Source organism: Dama dama, chromosome 29 (genome assembly GCF_033118175.1).
Source record: "Dama dama isolate Ldn47 chromosome 29, ASM3311817v1, whole genome shotgun sequence".
Taxonomy (NCBI): Eukaryota; Metazoa; Chordata; class Mammalia; order Artiodactyla; family Cervidae; genus Dama; species Dama dama.
Genome location: NC_083709.1, coordinates 47,845,594 through 47,872,009, shown reverse-complemented (window position 1 = coordinate 47,872,009; position 26,416 = coordinate 47,845,594). Strand labels below are relative to the sequence as shown.

The window sequence follows — 26,416 nt, the reverse complement described above, 5'->3', positions numbered from 1 at the left end:
TGGAGACCCAATGATGAAGTCCAGGAGTATTGCTTTCTGACTTCACATATTGGAGTCTTTCGGTCACTTTCTCTCCCAAAAGTTCAATTTTCCTGACTACATCAGAGAAAAAGATTCTATTTGATGCTCAGCTGGTTTGAACAGCTGCTAATGTCTTTTGAACAGGAAAGTGAGGTTAGGGCCATCTATATGACCAGAAGTCATCAAGAGTAGTTGGTGGAAATTTTAGAGCAGTGGTTCTGAACCCTCAGTGCAGTCACATGGGGAATTTTTTAAATGTCTGAAATGAGGCCCAGGAACCTGTGGTTATTTCTTTAAAAAAAAATCACTCCTAGGTGATTCTAATGAGGAGTAATTTTTCCAGTATGGAAAATATAACAGATTTGAGAAATCATCAAATAGAAGGCCACTGATCCCACGTGGAGGGGAAGAAGTATTTGGGAATCACAGATCCACAAGTCCACTGCCACATCTTCAGATAGAACAGGAATTTTATGGAGTTCAAGAAGTTCATTTTCTCCCATTGCCTAATCCATATTCCATTATCTTGACTATCTTATCTGAGAAAGTACATACCTCACAAACTTAGAGGAAAGATAATTTGATGATTATATACTGGACAAGCATCTCTAGCCCCAAACCATTACTCATAGGGCACTGTGATTCAAGGAGGGTATAATTTGTCATTGCCTGGTATCATGTTGAGCAAGTCAACTGATCTGAAGGTGAGGGTACAATGGGTGGGGAGCATGGAGAACATTTACTATTTGATCTGTGTGATAACACAGAAAGATAGATTCCACTGTGCAGTTACAATAAAGTGGATCCATGCACAATATCTGAGCGACTGAACTGAACTGATTGATGCACAACATCTAGTTTTTATAGCCACCTTTCACTGCTGTTTATTTCCCAAGATATTTCTTTTTGCCCCATTAAGAAATAAATCCTTCATTTTTATAACACTTTCATGAATATTCATTTGTCCTTAACTGTCTTAGAAAGCATTCCAAAATTTTTGAGACATGTCTGCTACCAAGAGATGCATGTTGGCATGCATGTGACGCTGACATATTAGGATTTGGTTTTGAAACACTGAATAAAGATTTAGATTTCATCTCCACTATCCCTGAGTTTTCATTAAGTCCTATCAGTGAGACCAGTAATTCAAAGTGCTGATCTTTCCAGCTGATGTAATCTCTGTCAGACGATAGAGCCAGATTCCTAGTAAGCCTGCTCTCCTTACAGGCCTTCTCTTCTCATGAAACAGGAAGAAGGGTCCTTCCAAGATGACTTCCCAAGGGCAGGTGGTGGTAATGGGGCTAGTGCCAACTCAGAGATGCTGTCATAACAATAGGGCTGTAGCTTCAAAAGCTCTGAACTTTTCTGAAAGGGACCCCAAGGCAGCCCAAAGGGGGAGGTGATTGATCTAACAGAAGTCTCAAAGCACTGAACCATCATACTTGATAATTCACAGTGTAATGGCTATCTCAGTCTAAGAGGCATTTTATCATTCAAGTGTGAATTTTGTGTCAGCTATGGGTGAGGCACTCAGGGGGTTTCAGTAATATACAATGGACCTTACCCAGAATATGATTGTTACTGGAACAGGTGAGGAAAGGGGTCCCCTCATTTATTAAGGACCAGCTTTGTAGGGTAGTGTTCTGCCTGCAGCAGCCCTTTCATTTATTAATTCATCAAGCAAGCACTCAGAACAGTGTGAAGACACAAAGAAGAATGCCCTTCCCTCCTTCTTTCTTTTTTTGCATCTTTCTTTCCTTCCTTCCACAAATATGTAAGGAGTACCTATTACTGTACCTTATGGACTAGGGTTAAAATGGTGAACCAAATTTAACTGATTTTTTTTTAGTGCAGAAATTCTTAATCTGGGCTCCATGGATTCCCCTCGAATCTGTGGACATACTTCAGGGAGTTGAATGATAAAATGGAGCTTGAATGATAAAAATTACATCTTTATTTTCACTAATCTCTAACTGCAATTTATCATTTGATTTAATCATGTGCATAGGCAACAAAACACAGCAGTATTAAAAATACCTATGCCCAGATCACCCAACAGAAATCACAGACGATTTTATCTCACATTACAGTTTTTTCAGACATCTCAAGAAAATTAGTGATTATGTTCATCACTACTTAAAAAGTATGGTAGGTTTTGTTATATAATGTGTTAATAAGAAGCATATTTAACTATATCTCAAATTTATATTTTAATATTTTGATGATTTTATTTCAATATTTGGTTTCCTTTGTAATCCTATGTCTTTTACTTTATGCATTTTAAAACAGGATTCTGAGTAGGGTCCATAGGCTTCACTAGGTAGCAAAATGAATCTTGGCTCCAAATGGTTATAAGTCCTTGCCCTAGTAAGAGAGATAGGCCTTAAAGAAATAAACTCACCAATATGTAATTGAAAATAGTGCTAAGAGCTCGTTAAGAAGTTTAGGTGTGAGAGACACCTTACAGTAGAAGGCACAGCCTCCCCAGTTTCTAATCTAGTGGGACCTACCTGGATTCTACTTCCATCTTTCCTATACCAGGCCCCATGTGGGTCCTTGAGATACAACATGTGTACCTGACAGTCTAGTAGAAGTCAGAGCCAACCACACATAAGGAAATACGGAACCAAGGTGATTTCTGTTAGAGAGCAGAGGCCTGAAGAAAATGAACCAGGGTGAGGAGGTAAAGAACAAAAGAGGTGCTCTGGCACATCCAGGAAGACAGGGCAGCTCTCTCTGAGAAGGTAGCATTTGTGCTGAGACCTTGAGGAGGAGATCTAGGGGAGGAATTTTACAGACAGATAGGACAAAGGACCTGAGACAGGAGCAAATAAGCTCTCAGTTCCCTTGAATTAATGGTAGTTGCTTCCCTGCCACACTCTGCTTTTGGAGGAAAAAACAAATCACAAACTGCTATGTTCAGAGGTCCCACCTCATTCCTGAGAACTATGTTTCACCTGATATCACAGAGCCCACACCCCTGATTTGGAGAGGCCTACAAGAGTGGGAAAAAAACCTCTCCACTATAGGAATTAGGGAACAGTGACTATTTGCCTCTAAAATGCATCCCAGTTCCACCTTTCAAGGCCTCCTGGGTTCACATCTTTTCCCAGCTGGGTCCAGGGAAAACTACTCATTTGCCCCTGTGGCTTTGACCTTTAGAATAATCACTCTTTCCTAATTAAAAAAAAAAAAAAATCAAAGCTCCTGTCCGTCAGCAGCCTCTATGACATCATTTGTAGATTATTAAAACCTACAAAAATCCTACCCAGCGGCTATGAAACAAGCTCATATAAAGGGCTTATTTTAAAAGAATACAATAATTTCAGGGGATATCACAAGGTAATTGCATGTTCAGCCCAATACCCTATAATAAATGTGAGCTGAATTATTGCACAAATGTCATCAAGGGCGCATTTAATCATTTTTATTGAAAAGTGGACCAATTGCTCCTGTCAGACTACCATTCCAGATATTGCTAAACCTTCACCTGCTTTATTCTTTTTCATAGCATCCCCTCTACTCTCACACACTTATAATGTCACAAGAAAATCAGTGAAGATTTGACATCTCATAAAATGTTGCGAACCTCCTTCCTATACAGTCCCATTAAGTTTCTACACTTAAGTCTGCGGTCAGATGTGAGACTGAGACCAATGGTCAGATGATAGACTTAACCCACTTCAAAATCATGCATAATTATACTCCAATAAAAAAATAAAATAAAATGAGGTAGGACTAGAGGCATGTGACTCCATTTGGAGACCAGGAGGGAAAAGGAATGACTGTTAAACCACAGCAGTAAAGGACTGCAGGAAAGAGATGGGTACCACCAACAGGTGTTCAATTTCCAAAAAAAAAAAAAATTAAATGCCAGAAAATCATGTCCATGGGGCTTATTTATCATGACAACTCCAAGACAAGTTTATTTCCTGGGATTATAATCACCTCTAACTAGAAGAAGTACGCACAGAAAATGAGCTTTGGACCAGCAATACATTCTCCCTAGAATAGAGCTGGTATCTTGATTAATAACACTGATTAAAATCCAGCCTTGTGCAATGAAGGGTTGTCAGCAGCTCAGGAGTACACAGATCAGAACTCTTTAAAAGCAATGTGCTTTAAAAAAAAAAAAAAGGAAGATTAAAAAAAAATGCACCTGTAAAAAAACATGATGAAAAAGAATATACATATATATATGTATAACTGAATCATTATGCTATACACTAAAAACTAACACAACATTGTAAATCAACTATACCTTGATTAAAATTTTTATTAAATACAAAAAAGTAAATCAACTATACTTCAGTTAAATTTTTATCAAATGCAAAAAATCATGCATAATTTAAAAATAAATTGCATCTTAAATAAAGACAATAAATGTTAGAAATATTTCCCCAAATCAAGAGTTGAGGTAAAAGGACTTTTGGCAGAAAGTTCAATTAGAAGGATATCCCCAAATCCTTAAATTTCCAGTGCATCATCAGTGTAAAAGTTTTTCCTTCTAAAGTGATATTTGAAAAGAAACCTGGGGTAGCAGAAAGAGCCTTGAACTTGAAATCAGTTGATGTAAGTTCCAGAACTAGCTCTGCACCTGGTTCTCTGTGTGAACTTGAGTAGGTTTTACTCTGCACTACGTCATCTCTCTGGACCTCTGTTTACTAATGTGTAAAATTACTGGGTTAGAAGAGATTATTTCTGAGACCGTTTGCAGTTCTAAAACTCGGCCTCTCTAATTAGAATAGGCACATGTATCACTAGGCAATATATTTATAACAGGAACATGATCCTAGCAAGTATCTTTAGACTCCCAAAATGGTCCACTAAGGGATGCATGAGCACTGTGACAATCATTTGGGATATTTAGGCAGCTGGTGGATTTTTCCGTTTTTTTAACTGGAAGTCCACTGATGAATATATCTGGCATTATATTTGACCTTTTCCATGCCACTTGACTTTAGCCTCTCTGGGGTGATTTGTACCATTTCTGATGGGGCCTCTCCTACGAATGGAGTTCTCCCCTTCCCAAGAGAAAAGGAAGAGAAAGAGAAGAACATCAGTTCCCAGTATATTCCAGGCAGCCTCACCCTGTGAAGAGCTCCATTGTTCTCCACTACATTTTTTCAAAGGATTTCCAAATTAAAGGAGTTTGAGGAGCACTCCATATGTTTTCCTCTCATGAAGATTTACAATGAATACTAGCACATTAAAGAGTCAGAAATCCTGCCGTAAAAATTCCTGCCTAGCTTTAACTCAGAGTTTCCCAAACTCATTTGTCTGCAGCCCTCTTTTTCACATTACCTACTATCTCAAGGAAACAGGGATGGAAACACTTTGCGAAGGTTGGAGTGCAGATCAGGGGCCCACTGAGAAAGAGCTCAATCAGGAGACAGTCTCACTGGGATACCCACCTGCAATGAGTTCAGTGGTAGACTCCAAAGGATGGGTCCACATGTGAACCTCAAAATGTGACCTTCTTTGGAATAAGGGCTTTTGCAGGTACATTAAGTTTAGGATCCTGAGATTAAATCACCCTGGCTTAGTGTGAGCCATAAATCCAATAATGAACATTCCTTGTAAGAGACAGAAAGGACACACAAAGAGCCAGAGGCAAAAGCCATGTGAAGACAGAGGTAAAGATTGGAGCTGTGCTGCCACAGCCAAGGAAGCCTGGAGCCACCATCAGCTGGAAGAGGCAAGCAGGGATCCGCTCCTAAAGTCCTGAGAGTGGGCCTGGCCCTGTTGACACCTTCATTTCAGGATTCTGGGCCCCAGGATGGCTAGAGGATAAAGTTTTCTGGTTTTAACTCACGCAGTTGGTGGTACTTTGCGACCGCAGTCCTAAGAAACTACTACAGCACCTTTATCTTCCTTTTTTAAATTTTTAAAAATAATTTTATTTATTTATTTATTTTTGGCTGTGCTGGATTCTCGCTGCTTGTGGGCTTTTCTCTAGTAGAGGCGAGAGGGGGCTACTCGCTGGTTGTGGTACACAGGCTCCCCGCTGCTGTGGCTTCTCTTGCTGTGAGGCACAAGCTGTAGGTTCGCAGGCTTCAGTAGCTGTGGCCTGTGGGCTCAGCAGCCGTGGCTCCAGAGCTCTAGAGCACCGGCTCAACAGTTGTGACGCATGGGCCCAGCTGCCCCAAGGCACATGGGATCTTCCCAGACCAGGGATCAAACCCATGTCTCCTGCACTGGCAGAGGATTCTTCACCACTGAGCCACCAGGGAAGTCCTTCCTTCTTTTTTAAATTTATTTTTTAATTGGAGGAAAACTGCTTTACAATGTTGTGTTGGTTTCTGTTGTACAACACAAATAAGCCATAATTATATATATATGTATATTTACATATATGCATATATACAAGAGGCTCCTTCTTGAGCCTCCCTCCCTTCTCCCATCCCATGCCCCTAGGTCATCAGAGAGTGCCTGGCTAGGCTCCCTGCATTATGCAGAAGCTTCTCATCAGCTATCTGTTTTACACTTGGTAGAGTATATATGTCAATGCTACTTTCTCCATTTGCCCCACCCTCTCCTTCCTCTACAGGGCCCACAAGTCCATTCTCTATATCTGAGTCTCCATTCCTTCCCTGCAAATAGATTAATCAATACCATTTTTCTACATCCTCTCTCTATATATATATGCATTAATATATGATACTTATTTTTCTCTTTCTGACTTACTTTATTCGGTATAACAAGCTCTACCTTCCTTTGACACCACCCATTAGTTATTTGACACAAATTAATACCTCTGACTGTATGTAGTATATACTTTTATTAAGCCACATTTTTACAAATATGAGAGATTACTAGAGATTAATTGAAATCTCACAGCTACTAAGTACTGCCTGTGACATCTGGATCTAGTTTTATCTGATGTGAGACTTGAGCCCTCACCCTAGTGTGGTATCAGAGCAGGTTACTAACTAAACACCCTCATATCAGAAGCTTAAGATGACAGAAGCTTATTTCTTGTTCATGTGACAGTCCAATGTAAATAAAGTGAACAGTTTTCCTGGGGCGATTCTAGAGCCCAGGCTGCTTTGGTCTGGGGCTCTGCCATTTGCTACACCTCAGGGTTCCTTGCTTCCAGAGGCAGATAGGAAAATAGGAGATGGAAAAAGCATGCTTGCTTTTTAACCACCTCCTCCCAGAAGGACTTCCCTGGTGGTTCAGGTGGTAAAGCCTACAATGCAGGAGACCTGGGTTTGATCCCTGGGTCAGGAAGATCCCCTGGAGAGGGAAATGGCAACCCATTCCAGTACTCTTGCCTGGAAAATCCCATGGATTGAGGAGTGTGGTAGGCTACAGTTCATGGGGGTGCAAACAGTCAGACATGACTGAGTAACTTCACTTTCTTTCTTCTTTCCCAGAAGCAATGTGTCTCCTCTGTTCACATTCTACCAGAAAAAGCAGCTCATATGGGCCCACCTCCAGGCTAGAGGCCTAGAACTCTACCCCAAGCTGGACAACTTCTTTCCAGGAATAGCTCTATACTTTGGATAAGAAACATAAATGTGGTGAGGAGCTGATCATCTCTGCCATGACAGTACTGATACATGAATGAATGATTGAGTGAGTGAGTGAATGACTGAGTGAATGAAGAGATCTTGCTTCTCACACTTCTGCTGACAAAAATAAAAGATGTTGTCTATTTAAAGGTGCCATTCCTGGGAGGAGGAAAACTAACTAAATTACCTAAATAAAGGCGTCTCCAGGCTCACTAAGATCTCTAGAGTTATCAAAATAGCATCAAAACATTCCCTCTTTTCTGAGGACACTATGCAGAGATATCTAATTGTTCATATATGTATATATGGACTAGGCCACCCAATGGTTCACTGGTCAGTTGGATGCCCATATTGAAAACTACCTTCCAACCATCTTCAACATTAGTTTTGGCCCTTTTGTTCTGAACAATGGGATGTAGATAGAAGTGGTAAAGAATCACCTGCCAATGCAGGAGACATGGAGATGTGGGTTAGATCCCTTGGTGGGGAAGTTCCCCTGGAAGAGGAAATGGTAACCCACTCCAGTATCCTTGCCTGGAAAATCCCATGGACAGAGGAGCCTGGTGGACTACAGTCCATGGGTCACAAAGAGTCGGACTGAACACACAGGCCAAATATCAAGTATCCTTAAAAGAAGGGGGCTCCTTTCTTCCCCTCTTTCTCCTTCCTCCAGGCTGGAGGTTGAGGAGCCAGTAGCTCCCTAGGTTTGAGGAACAAGCTAGAGGGAGCCCAGTTCCCTGCTGATCATGGGAGCTGCCAAACCAGTCCCAGATTGTCCAACTCTAGATTTGGTTCACATGAGAGATATCAGTTTCTATCATGTTTAAGTCACTGTTGTCTTCAGTTTTCTATCATCCGCAGACTGCCTTAATCACTAATACACACAGGACTCTTGTTTCTCTATCAAGGAGTATCATCATGCAAAACACACCATTAATGACCAAACCAGCCTCCACCACAACTATTTCTGCAAACTGAAGGATTTACCTGGATACTTTGTTTTTATCACTGGCATTTCTGACTTCCCACCCTCAGTCACCTCAGCTGGCATCAGTTGATGTCAGGGCTTGCTGGGCAAGGTTACCAACAACTTGACAAATAGGAGGAAATTAAGGGTTTTCTCTTAGACCTGGCCCACAAGTTGCCTCACTGTCAAGCCTGTCTTACTATTGAGTGACTCTGGTGGGTTGGGTTAAATGAGTAATGGTAGAAATCCTTGCAGACAACTGTCATCTGCCTGGAAGTTACAGCTTCCTATTACTCTTGTAAACATTCAGGGACAGAAGCTCAAAAATGACCCAGTTCCTACTGATACTTTTACAGAGAAGATTGCCTTACCTAAAACCTCCCTGGTTAGGACTGCTAGCCAAGGTAACCTGCAATCCTGATGCAGAGGCTGACACAAGGCAGGCCTCTGCTGCTGCATGGCAATGATATTTCTGTGGAAAGTTCTGCTTATCAGTGGGGAATTCAAACTCTCAGTTTTGACTTATGCAGAATCTCAAAGTTTCAGGATACACCATAGGATACTGGTTCTAGTTCCTAACTCCAAGAAAGGCCCCACTGAGATCACTGTTGACTTTCTCTCCTTAGACCAGTGGTTTGCAATATTCATTTGACCATGAATGCTTAGAGGAAGTGATGCATCATTTGGTCCACCTCCCTAGAAATACAGTATATATATTCATGCAACATAAAACTTTGTCCCCAATTTCCTGAGGCGCCAGGCCCCCTGAAGTCTATTCATGAATCCAGAGCCCCCAGATTAAGAAATCCTTTAAATTTTTTTTATTGGAATATAGTTCATTTACAATGTTGGGTTAGTTTCTGCTATATAACAAAAAATGAATCAGTTATACATATAGATATATCCACTCTTTTTTTAGATTCTATTCCCTTATAGGTCATTACAGCTTATTTGAGTAGAGCTCCCTATGGTATACAGTCAATCCTTATTAGTTATCTATTTTATATATAGTAGTGTGTATATGTCATGCCTTTGAACCTCAGAGCAGATTTAAAAACCTCTGGAGTCATCCAATTTTTTTTTCTCCACTCTGCTCTTGAATGAAAGTAGACCAAAGTCAGTTTTAGGAGCTTCAGCTGCTCACGGACTTTACTGATATTCATGAGCAACAATGAGAGGAATGCTGCACACCCTTCCCTACTTCCTGCTCTGAAGTCCTTTATCTGAAATTCAGGTCCCATCTAACGCTCCTTTCCTGCTGTATCTCCCACAAACAGCCCATACTTGGACATCTGAAACATTTGTTTGCTGTTTCCCAAACATGCCAAGGTGCTGCCTTCTATCCTCTGCCTTTGCTCAGACAATTTCCTAATCCTATACACCTCTTTGTCCATCACTATCTGTCAAAATACCACTCATTCTTCTTCAATACCATGGAAAAACAGACTTATAAAGCTTTTCTTGAACCCTTCCTTTGTGTTCTTAGCCTAAGTTTCAACATCTGTTAAAGTATGAACATCTTTCATAGATTAGTTGGGTGGCCATACAGCAGAATATTTGAACTCTTGACGTTTGAAATCAGAATGACTGGGTTTCAATCATGGCTCATTCTCTCTCTTGCTATGTCACCTCGTATACATTTCTTAACCTATCTGTGCTTCAGTTCCCTCACTGACAAAATAAAGATAGTAACAGCCTGTTTTATGGTGCTAAATGAGCTAATCCATGAAAAATTCTTACTGCAATGCTTGGTACACTGAAAGCATTTGGTAAGGTGTAATTATTTTTATTTTAGTTAATGGTATGCCTTTGTCCCCACCCCCTATCATTAAGCTATAAAGTAGCTGAGGGAAGAGCCTGGGTCTTAATCATCACTTTATAACTCATAGAACCTAGAAAGACAAACAAACAAACCTTTGTACATAGTAAATACCTAGTATATGATATTTGAATTTAAGTGAACCATCCATAAAAATGTAATCTAAGAATTCAAGATAGCACTGTTGTCATCTACATTTTTATGAATAGATGAGAGTACATGGAACCATAAGATAGATGCTATATTGAGACTAGAAATCATTCTTGGCCTTGGAAAAACTCCTGATTATATATCTCTGTCCTAATCCCAGGATTTATATTCCACCACGAAGGCTATGCCAGGAATTCCCATCTTTTCAATTAAAATTATTTCCCTTCTCATTCAATTATACAGACATTTATTCAGCAATTTCTGATAGCATACACTATGTAAAGGATCAGATATACCCTTCTTGGGCTCCTGCAAACTAGCTGCCTTTCAGCACTGGATTTCAAGCTCAGGACCTAGGTCATGCCCTCATTTTCATATTCTATGAACTTGAAGCCCAATGTTAGACAGCAACCAGTCTGCAGGATTTTCCTCTCTGGTGACAAGAGATGTATACTTATGGCAAATGGCAGAATAGCATATCATGCTTCAATATAAAATAACTCTAATAAAATGTATAGAAAACTACCTAGATCACGTCTGACCATTCCACCTACTGAACTGACCCAAATAGGCCCCTGCCACATAGAAATACTAAGGTAACAAAAACACTTCCACATAACCAAGTTTGATGAGAGAAAAAGGAATTTTCAGGTGCCAAAAATGGCATGAAATCAAGTCAGAGGAACAATATGAGCTGATACCAGGAGGAGGCCACAAGAATTTCAGATGGAGTTACAGACCCCTGGGGCAAGGGAGCTGAATTTCTGACACCTACAGGAGAAAAAAAAAAGAATGAGTTCAGGCCCAAAGGAGGCTAAGAATGGAGCTGAACTCCCTGCAAAAGTATATCATCTGCCTGGGGTTTTGAGAGGGGCAAAAATAATTACCTGTGAAAATTAAAACTCTGAGCCTACATCACACAGTTTTGGGGCCTTAATTTATAAAACATTCATGATATGGAAGCTCTGGCTGGTAATTTAACATAGCCTAGGGTCATTCATCCCCCTAGGAATCCAGCTAAAGCCAAAGCAAGGTATTTCTGTAGAGACACTTTCAAAGTCCAGCTCCTCGTGGTTGTTGCAAAGGCACTTTGAACTCAGAGTGGAATCGTCCCTGCTTACCTAACCTGGTCATCTGCCAGTGCAGCCTACTCATGGGCACCACTTCCCATTAAGGCACATAGGGCTGTGAGTTGTCCCTGATACCCTACAGTGACCATCACTAAGGCTTACTGATTTTTCCTTCTATATCTATCAGATCTGTCCATTTCTCATTTCCAATAATCCATCCTATTCCAAACCACTATCATCTGTTACTAGCCTCCTAACTGGTTTACTGTGAATCCACTTTATCAGCTGGAATCATATTAATTTGTCATCTTATAGGACCAATATTATGGAAGTGGCAATTCCATAGATTAACCTGATATTCTTCCCATTTGATTTCTACCCTACAAAAAGAGTTACCATATCATAAAGCAATCTGATCATGTTTTGTACCTGCCCCCTGCTTAAACTGTCCATGGCTTTCCCAAAAAAAGCTCTTAAGGTTAAGCTCATAGGACTTCCCTGGTGGTCTAGTGGTTAAGAATCTTTGCTTCCACTGGAGGAGACATGGGTTTGATCCCTAGCCAGGGAACTAAGATCCCACATGAATATGTGTGGCCAGAAAAGGAAAACAAAAACATGGAATGGAGAAATGAAGAGCTTGGATGCAAGGTTACCAAGGTAAAGACGGATGCAATGGTTCTGCAGGAAAAAGTGAGTGCCTGAAACTAAGACTGTTTTTTCATGCATTACCTTAGCTAATCTTCTGAACATTCTATCTTTTGCTTCAGGCATTTTTATAAGCAAGGAGACTGGAGATATTAAGTGACTTGTTCAGAGCCACATAATGGTAGATCTAAAATGCTTAGCAAGGTTATCTGACTCCAAATCCAGCCGTCTTTCTATTTAAAACAACTGAGATAAGCAGGGGAGACAGCAAGAAACCCTGGAGTGGGAGTGAGGAACTCCAATGGTGACAGGAACTGGCCAGGCAGTGAAGGCTGAGGCAGGTCATGACCAAGACAAGAGGCAGTGCTGGGGATCACATCCAACTGAAAGGTGCATATAATTCTAGCTCTAAATTACTGTTGATATATTGAAATGCAGATCCAGTATTTTAAGATGTCCTAATTTTTAAAAGAAGTTCAAACCTTGACTTTTGTGTGCAATCATCCTGATTATGAAACCTTATGCAGAGCAAAGAGAACACGTGTGCAGGAGGAATGTGGGCTGTGGATACCAATTTGCAATCCCCAGTCTAGATGAATGGGAGAGTAGCAGGAAAGATGTACTATTTTCAGTATACACCTATGCTTGTATCTTATATGGAAAATATTTGGGGAGGGCCCTTATGAATAATCTTAGCAATAGTTATCCAACTTGAACTTTGATGGTTCCACAGAAATGAGAAGTTAGGATCAGTTAATCTATAACTAGCTTTATTGTTCCAAGATCACTATGTTCTGTTAAAGCAAAGAAACAACAACCACAGGAGGATAAACATCTTGATTCCTTGATCCTGAGGCAGGCAATGGGCAAGAAACCCAAATGGCCACTGCTGGAGAATGTGTAGGTTACTGACAAGGCTACTCTTGTTACAAAGAAAATACAGACCAGTGATAAACTGATAGTGGCCCTTAATTCAAACTACCAATAGGAATTGTAGTCACTTTTAATATGCCAGAGATCATAGGAGAGTTCATCTTTATCTCATTTTGGGTTCCTTTCCTTAGCATTTTTCATTGAAGGAATAAAAAAGATGTCACAAACTGCTCTTCCAAGAGAGATACTATAATCAAATAAATATTTGCTTTTTAGTTTCAGTTCCTCTAACTCTGGCATGTGGAAGAGTGTTACAGGTTTTCTGTTTGACCTTACCCTACCCCAAACACCAGCTAAGTACAAAGACTCAGAAATTGTTTGGATCCTTTTTCCTATGGTGTTTATTTTTTTTCAAATGTCAATCTGTATTTTATGATTTCCCAAATCAGATATAATGTAACATTTAATTTCCAATCTATTTGAGAACAAACTGTGATTTTTCTTACAGGATTTTTATAATAAACAGCACTCATCTCCTATTAAGTAGAAATTGGTCTTAACAGGCTATGAATATACTTAAATTTTCCATTTAAGTGGATTTTATAATATAATATTGTTAATATAGCAATGCAAAATAAACGATATCTTTATCTTATTCCAATCAAACTGGCCTGTGAACCATTTGAGTACAATAATGGGGGAAATCAGTCCTGAATATCCATTGGAAGGACTGATGCCAAAGCTGAAACTTCAATACTTTGGCCACCTAATGAGAAAAATTGACTCATCTGAAAAGACCCTGATACTGGGAAAGATTGAAGGCAGGAGGAGAAGGGGACGACAGAGGATGAGATGGTTGGATGGCATCACCGACTCAATGGACACGAGTTTGAGTAAGCTCCGGGAGTTGGTGATGGACAGGGCAGCCTGGCGTGCTGCAGTCCATGGTGTCTCAAAGAGTCGGACATGACTGAGCGACTGAACTGAAGGGGGAAACACATATCAGCCCACCTGTTACTGAACATTATTAGAATTAGATGAGCTCATGGTAGCAAGAAAGTTTTTAAAATTCCCTGCATTGACTTCACAGTCAGGCTTCTCCCCGTGCAGCCATTTCCCAGGTTTGTAGTTTGCCTCTGAAAGACACACTCAGGATGGGTGTGGAGAGCCAGCCTGCCCCTCCGCATGGTCTGCAGGCAGCCTCACTGGAACCTCAGGCCATATTCCTCTATGGTGCTTATTTACCCAATTAAATCACTAGCAACTCAGTTGCCATGGCTTTCATGGAAGTTATTTTGTAAAGAATATTCCTAATTTGAGGTCCTAGAAATTTTCTTATATTCATTTGTAAGTTTTAAAAGGCATCAGAAGTCAACAGGAGAAATCAACCACAGCCTTCACATATTCCTCGATCACGGAAAGAAGAATCCGAGATAGATAGCTTTATTTACATCACTCTTGTGTTAGTGAGGCTAGGCTAACTACTAGGTCAAAGAACCCAGAAGTTTCGACACACTAATGGAATAAAAATGTTTCTTACTTCCATCACAGTTCAATGCAGGTTGGTGAGGCAGGGGAATGAAGAGTTCTGCTCCATGTGTTATCCAGGGGCTTAGGATCCTTCCGCCATGTGCCTTTACCATCTCTGAGTCCAGTAGTTGGCAAACTTTTTCTGTAAAGAGCCATACAGAAAACATTTTAGGCTTCGTGGGCCACATGGTCTCTGTCACAACTATTCAACTCTGTCACTGCAGCACAAAAGCAGCCCAGAGGCAATATGTACATATAGAAGCATGGTTGTGTTCCAATAGAACTGGATTTACAAAACCAGGCAGTGGGGCTGTAATCCATTGACCCCTGCTCTAGGACCTTGTTCCTCCCTGCATTCAGACAGTAGACAGAGTGAGCACCATGGAAGAGGCACATGTAAAATTAATGCCCATCCCCATGTAACTGTTCTGAGGATTACATTAAACAGTTTGTAAAGTGCTTAGTGCAAAGGTCAGTATGTAGGATTTGCTCCATAAATGGCACTCTTTTTTTTTTTTTTTAAGTATAGGAATAAAGTACCTTTGGTATTTACAAGAGGAAATGATTATACTTAATTGAGAGAGATCAGAAAAGGTTACAGTTGATTCTCAAAGGTAAGGTAGGCTTTTAACATGCAAGAGTCGGGAACAGCTTGAGCAAATGCATAGCAGTTGGAAGCACTGTTAAGTTAGTTAGCACACAGTTTGGTTTGGCTGTAACACAGGGTTATCTAGAGGAATCAAGGGACATAAGTCTGGAAAAGTAAGAAGGCTTTGAACACCAGGTTTAAGGTTTAGACATACAGTGGCAACAGAGAGCCATTGTCAGTTGTTGAGAAGTAAACACAAATTTTGTGTGCCAAAAATCTGTAAATTTGTTGTTTGAAACCCAGACTGTTTTCTAACACAGTGTAAGAAACTGGAGTTAAGAGTTCCAGGTTGGTCCACAAAAGCTTGTTTCTCAGGTGTTTATAACCTGTATTTGCAAGGAATAATTATTTTACTCAATCAACATACCCAGAAAATTATTCAGCTATAGAGCTATATAAATGTTGCTTTGATTCTCATTGTCTTAATCTAAAATGAGCTTTCCCAGGAAACGTTCCTCAGTTAACATGTACAGAGATTTATAGCCACCTACTAAAATTCCTGGAAGGGGATGCCATGATAAAATATAGATTCAATTTTTTTGCCAACTCATTTGGATGCTGAGAAGTAATTTGCATAGAGGTGGAACCATGAAGTCCGAAGCTTATTTAGCTGGGCCTTCCTTTCCAGATCCCTAAAAAGAACTACTTACCCCTAATTGACACAAACCTGTTGGGCTTGTTTTTCAGAACCCATCTGTGTTGAAAGCACTGATTTCAGCTGCCTTCTGTGCAGGAATCGCTGCTTCCACCTGCTGCTGAAGAAATCTGTTCTGGCATTCAGGTAAGTTCTACCTAAACAGCAACTGAAAGGAAGCCTCAAATTTGGGAGCACCCAACACCAGTGCCTCCTTCTGACATTTTATGTTAATAGTCATTTATTCACTCACATGCCACAAATATTTATGAGTATCTGCTGTGTGCCACATACTGCACTGACACCCGAGATAGCAGAGACAGCTCATGAGAATCACACTGCAAACAAGTGTTTACACTACAGTATTACAATTTATCTTATGGGCATATGTAGGAAAAGAGGCATCTAAAATTGTCTATAGGATTGGAAAAAAGCTTTTCTGAAAAGATAGTACCTGAGCTGGGATGTAAAATAGAAGCTTTAGAGAGAATTGGAGGACAGCATCTCATGTAAAGAAATCAGCAAGTAACAAAAGCATTTGATTACAGAGCATTGTGCATATTCAGTGAATATTTGCTAAGGGGGATCAATGGATGAATACATGGATGTAAAGAAACCTTCTTTGGAAACCCTGTATTATCTTCTACCCAGCAATAAGTCAGTCTTTCTTCCATACAGACCTCCAGTGTGCCTTGAGGTTTAATTCCAACCCTACCTCCAGCTCTCCAGAAGACAGTTTTTCTCATTCTGTTAAAAATTTTACATATTGACAATGAAAGATCTTCATCCTAATGCACATTTTAAGCACTGAATACAACCCCATACTTGGTGCTGGTATTTCCCATTCTAGGAGTTCTGAAGCTGCCTCTACCTAGTGCTCCAGACCTCAATCCAGAATACAAACTCTTAAGGACAGTTCAGAAATACCCTGGGGTGATAATTGGGTTACTACCAATAAAGCCACTGAGTCAGCAGGCCACTTGGTTCGGTTGCTGGTCAAACCATTGAACCTGAAGTCTCCTTCCTTCCGAATCATGCATGTGATGGGATGTACAGGCTCCAAGAATTAGCTGGTAGCAGTTTTTTCTCCCTTAAATTTCTTTCAGGAGACATGAGTCCTACTCCAGTACCTGGCTTCAGGTAACAATCCTATGTCCAGTCCTCCAACTCTCCTGACACATTTTCAAGGCTCTGTTACCATATTCCTAACTGCTACTGCCTGCTTCCAGACCCAATGGCCAGCAGTCCTGTAACTCCAGCCCCACCCACCACTTATAGTTTGTTCATTTCTGATATACTGAGACATTTAATCTTATGCTTTTAATTCACTTCTATTTTAAGGTGAACAATATGAAATTTCTAAAATTCAACAGGTTTTACCTGTGAGAACTGCAATCACAGAAGGTCAACTTAATTTTTTTTTTTTTTTTTCATATTTTATCCATTGTGTCTGCATTCTGGAGCAGGGGCATGTATGCAAATCTAATTTACTTTTCCAATTTGACCAGAAGTCTCATCTCTTAAAATGAAATTCTCATTCATGATGAGTTAGAAGTTGACTATCAAAAAATAAATAATGAAGATGCAGCATTCTTAAGGTCAAAAAGAAAGATCAAAGAAATGAAGAGTAACCCAATTAAGGAGACTAAAATGGGAGGGAACAATGATGGAAGAGGAAATACCAGGGTTACAAAGGGGGGCAAGATGGGATTAAATAATCAAGAGGGTGCTGTTAGAGAATACACTTGTGAAACATGTTTCTAGAGGCCAGTTCAAGAAAAGTGAGTGTGAGGTCCAGGAAAAGGAATAATAGGCTTAAATGTTAAGTGACTGCAAAGAAAGCAGATTTGACCTAAACTCTGGGTTGCCCTAGGAATTCAGTCAGAAAGATCTTTTTTTCCCTGCAAAAAGAAATAGTTTAGCTGGCCTAGATTCAAAGAGGTGGTTCAAAGAAACTCAAATTACGTTGATCCATCTCAGGTTGACATGTTCAATTCTGTTTTGTATATCCCTGTCTCTTGTTTGGCTGTAGAGAGGTTCTATCCACAGTAAAATCAAGGTGACTTGACTCCCTACAGCTAGGTAAGGTACTGGTGATTCACCACAGAGGATCAACCCTGGAAAAAATTCAGGGTTAAGACCATGGTGGAAGGAAGACAAACCTCTTGATCTGGTGGTTAATCTCTGGAGAGAGAACCAGGAGAAAGGGACAGGAGCTGACTGAAATGTCATCTTTTAAAATTCACCTTGGGATGCCCGTCCACCAATCAGAATCTCAAACATGCAAAAACAAAAAAGCTCTTCTGCAAAATAATGTATACCACTTAAATGTTAATTCACAAGAGGATCCTAACAACTCTGCTTCACATACACAAAAATAAAGACACCTAAGCAACGCCTTTCTGTTTCCCCAACAGAAGTGACACATATCCACCTCACCTTTCTGAGTTAGCATCACTATCTTAATTATCTTCCAGTTCACACATTTTCTTTGTTTTTAATTACTACTTATTTATTTATTTTTGGCTGTGCTGGGTCTTTGTTACTGCGCGGGCTTTTCTCCGGTTGTGGCAAGCAAGGGCTCCTCTCTAGTGGCGGCCTCCCATTGCAGTAACTTCTGTTGCACAGCACCAGCTCTGGGGTGTGTGGTCTTCAGCATTTGAGGCACGTGGCCTCGAGAGCACAAGCTCAGTCGTTCTGGTACATAGGCTTAGTTGCTCCACAGCATGTGGGATCTTCCTGCATTAGGGATCGAACCCACATTTCCTGCACTGGCCAGGCAGATTCTTTACCACTGAGCCACCAGGGAAGCCCCCACACATTTTCTTGAATGAACTGGAGTAATGAGCTTTTGTCTCTGACCTTTCTTTCATATGTGAATCATTAAGCCTCCTGTAATTCAACTGTGTATCAGTCTCTTCTTTCTGTCTATCAGTCTCAACTTCGAATTCACCTGTATGAAGCAAAACATCTGGCTGCTGGACATGACTTCGTAAGTCTGGTATTCTGATTACCTTGTCAGTTATCATGAAGAAAGCAAGCCATTCCATCATTAGAAGTCTGGCTTCCTCTTCTTTTATTTATCTTTTCCCTTGCCTCTCCTACCTTTCTTTTTAGATGAACACAGAAGAAAAGCCAAAGCTTCTGGTGTATATGGAACAAGTGACATTTGCATTCCCTGTAGACACACCCTCTCAGCCTCACTAGCCCAGGCTTTTTTTGCATCTGAGGATTGAAAACTTGTTTTCAGACTTGATTACAAAATTGCTTCAAAGATGTTATGCTTGAATAAACTGTCTGAAAAGAACTGAGTGAAAACCTTAACGGGCTCAGTTTTAGTTCCTTCTTTCCCAAGATGCCAAAAACATCTTACAAGAAACATGAGGGTTAAATATATAATTTTTGTTTGTCATATGAAATCTGTCCCGTTGCCTGGAGTTGCACCTCATACATTTGATCTCATACATGCTAGTTGGTTGCATTTTGCTATTTTAATCATTATGCATCAACCATAGGGAATATTAGAAAGAAGGAAATCCAAGCACAGCAGTACAGTATAGTGTTGTGTTAGAGAAAGGGCACAGAATTTATTTCTTAGTCTCTCTGGACCTCAGTCCATTCAATCAGGAATATAGTACTTATCTCACAGGAGCTGTACTTATCTTTGAAAACTGCAAAATGCTAGAACATTTTTATCACTATTTTAATTATAATATTAACAATATCATGCAATGATGAAGCAGGAAGGGACCCTGGAAATAAACTAGTTAGGATTTAAGAGATGAGGAAACAGGATCAGACAGTATACATACAGCATGTTGGGGGCAACTCAGACTTTGAATATAGGCATCCCAGGTACTCTCATTACTACAAGGACCGTGCAGATAAAAAGACAGAGAGAGGTTGGCTGGCTGCCAGTTGAGGAATCAGTGGTACTGGGGGTTGTTGGGAACTGGAAGTACATTTGCCCCATTCAGAGAAGACAGGTAATACTGGTTTCTGCATATTTTTTTTTTTTTTTACCATATCACCATGTAGGTTCAGGATTGCCAGATCTAATTTTTTCTAGAAAGACCAGAAATCTAAATTTTTTGACATGTGAAACCTCCTAATTTTTAAATGATATTTCAGTTTTTAAAATAATGTTGTATAGGTCAAACAATATCTGAGGGTCAGAATTAGCCCATGGTTTACCAATCTCATCTACAGGGAAATGTCCAAATTCTTTCTCATGGTATCTAAGGCCTTTAATGATCTGGCCCTGCTTCCTTCTTCAGCTCACTTCCTATCTGTCCTTGCCTGTGCTTAGATGCCAGTTTAGCACTGAACAGGTCATAATTCCACAAATACACCTACTGAGTCTCATGAACATGCCCACTGACTGTCCCTTGATTACCCTTGCTCCTTGCTTGTGCTGTACTTTATGTTTGCAATGAATTTTTCTCCCATATTACTGTGCCTCTTATCTCTCTAATGAGAACTAATCTCTGAACAGTCTCCCCATCACAATACCACACAATATGTCCATCCATTATATTTCTACAATGTCTTGGACATATCCTTGCATTTACCTCACAGTAAGGAAAGTACTTGTTTTATGTCTGCTGTTCCAATCAAAATCTCAGCTAATGCTGAGAAATTAAACTCTTCATTCTTACTCCAATGTGACCACTGATCACCCTTCCTGAACTTCACTCTGCTTCTTGACTGGTCTTTGATTCAAAGTACTGCTGATCTGCCTGAACAGATGCTTATATTGTCTTTCCAATGGATGGCTTCATGGAGGACACCCTCCTCAAGGACGCAAGTGACCTTATCTCTCATTTTGATGGGAGGTTGTATAAAGCAATCCACCCCTTGGCATAGCCCTCTCTTCAGCACCTGAGACCAATGTATTCTATGTTCAAGTCCTGTTCTTTTATTTTGTTTTCACTTTTGTTCCTGTCCTATTTGTTCTCCAAAATAGTGAAGCTTTCCCTAACTGACACAGGCCACTAAAGCTCTTTTGGAGCTCTCATCTAATTCAGCCCAGCTCAGGATCTTGCATAGAACTATGATCCCTCACTGCGACAATGGTGGGTCAATGGAGCGGGGAAGAAAGGGAGAGGTCAACTCTACCTGAATCATATGGCATCATGGGGGATGATTGACTGATCAAAGGAAAACTGCGGTGTTGTTAGCTGAAGAAAGGTAAATGAATACCAGACAAACACAGATAAGTACTGCACCAGATCCTCTTAATGCCCAGTCTAAGATTTCTTCCACAGCTCCCTATTACCCCAATCTGAGTGGCTACTTGCGTGTCTGCCTTCAGATTCCAGGTGTTTAATCAGAATAAACTCAAGTCTGACTTATTTATCAAAATGAAGCCTCTGAAGTCCAGTTATAAAGATTTCACTTTAAATTGGCAGAACCATGGACAGCACCCAAGTCTGCACAGTAATCTTATCATTTGAAATAGGAAAAAATCTTTGCAACATGTTAAAAACCTCTAATTTTATAGATGGAAAAAACAAAGGCTATTATGACTAGCCCAAGATTGTAGAGAGCTGAAGGTCAAATCTAAGTCTTAAAATCCAGGTCCCTTTGCCCTGTATCCTGCTTTCTCAACACATTATGATAATATAGTAACACAAGGGAAAGAGCAAAGGGACGAATCTAGGGGACAGTAGTGGACACCTGTTATTTCTCCCTTTCTAGCATACATCTCCTCTTATTTTGGTAAATATATCTCCATTTCTGCTTTGAAGAACTACCCTTCCCCTTTGGCAGGGCATATATCCTACTCTTCTCTAGTCAGTGGGTGTAATATGGCCCAGACTGGGCATATTAGGTTCTCTCTCCCATGCTTTCAATATAAGTAGGGTTACTCAAGAAAAGACATATAGGGACTTCCTTGGTGGTCTGGTGATTAAGAATCTGCCTGACAACGCAGGAGACACGAGTTCAATCCCTGATTCAGGAAGATTCCACATGCGGCAGGACAACTTAACTCATGTGCCACAACTACTGAGCCCACACTCTAGAGCCTGTGCTCTGCAACAATAAAAGCCACCACAATGAGCACCACAATGAAGAGTGGCCCCTGCTTGCTGCAACTAAAGAAAGCCCACACACAGCAACGAAGCCCCAACATAGTCAAATAAATAAATAGCTTTTTTTAAAGGAGGACATATAGTAGGAGGTGACACATTCCCATGCTGCATCCTAAAGTGGATCTTCCAAATTTGAAGAAACTCTGATTTCATATAACCTAAAACTGTGTGTGTGTGACAATAAATATTTTTTATTCTTTTTAATATAATATAGTTCTTATTTTTATACCATTCACCTCAACAAATCTATCAGAATTAAGCAGCATTTAGTGTTTTTCCACTACATTTGGTCATTTATACCTTTTCCCAGAGTCTTGGGCAGATAGTGCAAAGTAGAATTTAGCTCTGAGATAATAATCTATTTCTCAGTCTAAAATAGAAATATTAAAAAGTCTAATCCTTAAATCTGCCTTTGCGATATATTCTAAAGTTATTGTTCTTCCACATGGGTGAGCCCATAAATTGCTGAGTTTCGACTGATTTATATTTCATTCACAGCTTGTGTGAGCTTCCCTTCCATCTTACAGTCTTCAGTTACCCTGACTTCATTTAAAATCTGTCACCACACTCTTTATAGACAACTAAATAGCACTAGCCACAATTTGTTGATGGAAAGATTATTAACAGAATTTACATAGCTATATGTAACCTTAGCGAACAGAATGGGAGTGGAAGGACAAGGGAGAGAATAATGAGGCATCTTGTGTAGTAAGAAAGAGGCTGGTAGAGGGTCAGACTTGGGATAGTAGGGTTCCAGTTCTAGTTCTGTCACTGAGCAAGTTATCCTGTGTCAATCATATTTCTCTGAATGGGTGAAACTGCCTCTTACATTCCTTCCAACCTAACATTGGAGGATTTATCCAGTCATTCATGCAATTAATGTTTAAGTCTATTCTTTAACATCATACATCAATCAATAATGGAGCACTCAAAGACGATGGGTTTGCTTATACCTTTTCAGATCCTGAAAATGTACATTTATAAGGAAATCGATTGCACTTTCTATAGGAGAAAAGCAGGTATTTAGCAAGTTTAGCAGAAAGTCACTCACATTTGACACCCTCTGTGTCCTTGTTTCAAGTGGATTTTGGCACTTACATCTTTGGCCCTATAATCATGTAAGTGCTTTGAACTGCAGAAATGCCTGTATGATGCTGGACTAAAAATCCAAGATCTGGATTCTGGCCCTATAGCTCCTTCTGGGCATATAACTGTGGCGGACTTGTTAGGACTCTAGTAGATACAGAAACTCAACTCAAGGTCACTTAAACACTAAAGACCATAAGTTACATGGGAGAGCTGAACCACTGGGCTGCAGGAGATCAGAAATGCACCTGAGCGCCTGGAACGATCAGTGACTCAGGCTCAGCCAGGACTCACCTTTCATCTGCTCTCTGCTCCTCCCAGCAAGCTAGCTTCATTCTCTCTTTTCTTCAGATTGGTTTTCTCTGCCTTTGTCAGATCTAGACTGCTAAATTTATATATTCACTCAATAGCTGTTGCCTTTGAGCCTGACTGGGCAGGCATTGTTCTAGGCACTAGGGAAATAGTAGTGACAAAGAAATGTCTGCCCTGAGGGAGCTCGTGTACTTGTGGAGTGGAGAAAGTCGCAGAACAGACATATGAACAAATAATATACAAGGCAGTATTGACTGTTATTGAGAACAATAATCAGCATAAGAGGTTAGCGGCTCTGAGTGGCTGCAGCGATAGTGGTGGTGTGTTATTTCATAAAAGTGGTCAGGGAAAGTCTTCTACTGTTTGGTTATATTTGAACAAACCATGAAGTTAGGGAGAAAGTAAAAAGAATATCTGGTGTAACAGCAAATACAAAGACCCCTAAGGGGGAACGTACACTTGACTGTTCGAGGACAGACAAGGGGCCAGTGTACTGGAGTAGAACTGGGAGGAAAGAAGAGTGCTAAGAGACAAGATCGGAAAGGTAACAATAGCCAGATCATATATTAATAGATCAAGATCACTATGTTTACTCTGGGTGTTCACTCTGAGATGGAAAACCACTGGAAAATATTGAGCTGAGAAGTGAAAGGATCTGATTTATGTTTGAGTAGAACTACTCTGGCTGCTGCATGGAGATTAAATTGTAGGGGAGGAAAGTGAAGGCAGGGGGCCTATTTAGGAGGCTATTTCAATAATCTCGATAAGAGAAAATGTGGTAGAGTTGGTGAGAAATGGTCATATGCTAAATATATTTTGAAGGCAGTAAGTCAACATTATATGCTAAAGTATTGGATCTGGAGGTAAAGGTAGAGAGAACCAAAGGTAGCCTAAGACAGAGGGTAGAAGAAGCCTGAAGACTAAGCCCCAGACCTCTTCAACTGTTAGAGATTGAGAGCTTGGAACAAGCCTGCAAAGAAGGCTCCGAAGGAATAGCCAGCAAGATAAAAGGAGAAGCAAGAGAAAAGGGTATCCCATAAGCCATCTGGAGAAAATAGAGAAGGAAGAAGTGACCGACCATGCTAAAAGCTGCTGTATGGTGGAGAGAAATGAGGCTTGAGAACTGACCACCTAACAGGACCACACGGAGAAGGCAATGGCACCCCACTCCAGTACTCTTGCCTGGAAAATCCCATGGATGGAGGAGCCTGGTAGGCTGCGGTCCATGGGGTCGCAAAGAGTCAGACACAACTGAGCAACTTCACTTTCACTTTTCACTTTCATGAATTGGAGAAGGACATGGCAACCCACTCTAGTGTTCTTGCCTGGAGAATCCCAGGGACAGGGGAGCCTGGTGGGCTTCCGTCTATGGGGTTGCACAGAGTCAGACACAACTGAAGCGACTTAGCAGCAACAGGACCACAGGGGCTCAAAGGTGACCTTGATAAGAGCTATTTTCAGTGAAATGATGGAGACAAATCCTCTGAAAACTTGTGCCACTGAAGAGGTACTGAATTTTCAGTTCTTATTTTTAAAATCCTAAAGATGAATCCCAATTAATATGGTTCAGATCCAGCATTCACCTTTAGACCAATAAATTATGACCAAGAGGAAGGATAACATTATAGGTCAGTGGTAGGTTGATCAATGTTGGGGGTTCTCAGGCTGCCATGTAGGAACATAGACACCTAAGATTTATGTGTAGATTGAGAAAGGAATCAGGAAGGAGGAAGAAGAGGTCACTAAGGATCTCCCCAGTGTTGGGTCTGAAACTTAACTTTTAATTATAAAATGGCATTGACATTCCCACTTTATAGAACTGGTGTCAAAGTCAGGTCAAAAAAACAGACTGTGATGAATGAACTCTGCACACCCCGTAACGTCTATACAGACATGGTAGCCCACCACAAGCATAATGGGTTACCATCATGATGTCAAAACAGAAGGGCACACCCCGGTGGCACATCTTCAGGCATCAATCCCTGGCCACACTGTGCCCTGTGAAGAAGCTAGGCATATATATTGTAGACGAACATAGCTGGATGTTCTGGCTAGAAGAAGCACAACTCTTTTCCCCAAGTTTAAACATTGAGAGCTCTTAGAAAAAGGTACTCCTTATAGCTGTCAAAACAAAAAGTTGAAAAAGCCATCCCAAGGGTAGCATAAAGAAAGAAAGAAGAAGGAAGGAAGACAGTAAAAAAGGAAAAGAAGGCTAAAGAAAAGGAAAAGAAAAAAGAGACATCATTGGCAAGGAGGGAAAGGAAAGAGGCAAATAAAAGAGTTTATTTCACTTATGTACAATGTATTATTTATGTATATGTTATTCCTATACATAAATACATGTATATACATGTACATGTGTATATGAACAGATATATGTACAATATATATTCATAAATGTGTGCTTAGATGGGGGGCAGATAGAGAGGTATGTAATATGTTCCATGTTGGACTATAAGGAAAAACGTTAAATTTTACATCCCCCTCCTAAATCATACAACTGAATAGTAAACTGCTTGTTAAACTGCAAAATACTGCATTTACTAGGTATATAAATCAATAAGAGTGAAAGACAATGAAAGCTAAAAAACCCAAAAGAAGAATCCTCTACATGCACTGGGCATTTGTCCTTGTTCTTTCTTTCTACTTCTGACAAGGCATCTCCAAAATGAAGTCTTTTAAAAATAAAAAAAGGATCTTGAAGAGCACTAACCCCATGTGAGCCCAATTACTCCCTGGCTGTATGTTACGTACTTAAGGGGACTTATTAATTCTTTGATATGAAATGAGCCCTATTTTAAGAAAGGTTTAAGGAAATTTTGTTCCTGTCCTCAGAAAATTAATAATTTTTAAGAACTCCTAAGACCTGTCTGACTTCTCGGGAACTGCAGATATCCTCTTATTTTACCAAATCAGGAATTCTCTGACAAGTTCCAGAACATGAATATGTTACTCTTTTTCTGTGATATTCCCATATTCTAAAATGAACCACACAAATCAAGATAAAAGACAGTGACATTTTGAAACCTCAGATATAAATTGAGTTAG

At 40.2% G+C, this 26,416-nt stretch overlaps 1 protein-coding gene across 1 annotated transcript in view; it reads right to left on the bottom strand.

The window, feature by feature from the left end:
- The window catches only part of GLIS3 (GLIS family zinc finger 3), a 674,957-nt gene that overhangs the window by 631,258 nt on the left and 17,283 nt on the right, over window positions 1–26,416 (bottom strand). The window contains exon 2 of the mRNA XM_061132893.1: window positions 14,603–14,734. The gene's annotated coding sequence lies outside the window, so the exon portion shown is untranslated. The remainder of the gene's footprint in view (window positions 1–14,602; window positions 14,735–26,416) is intronic.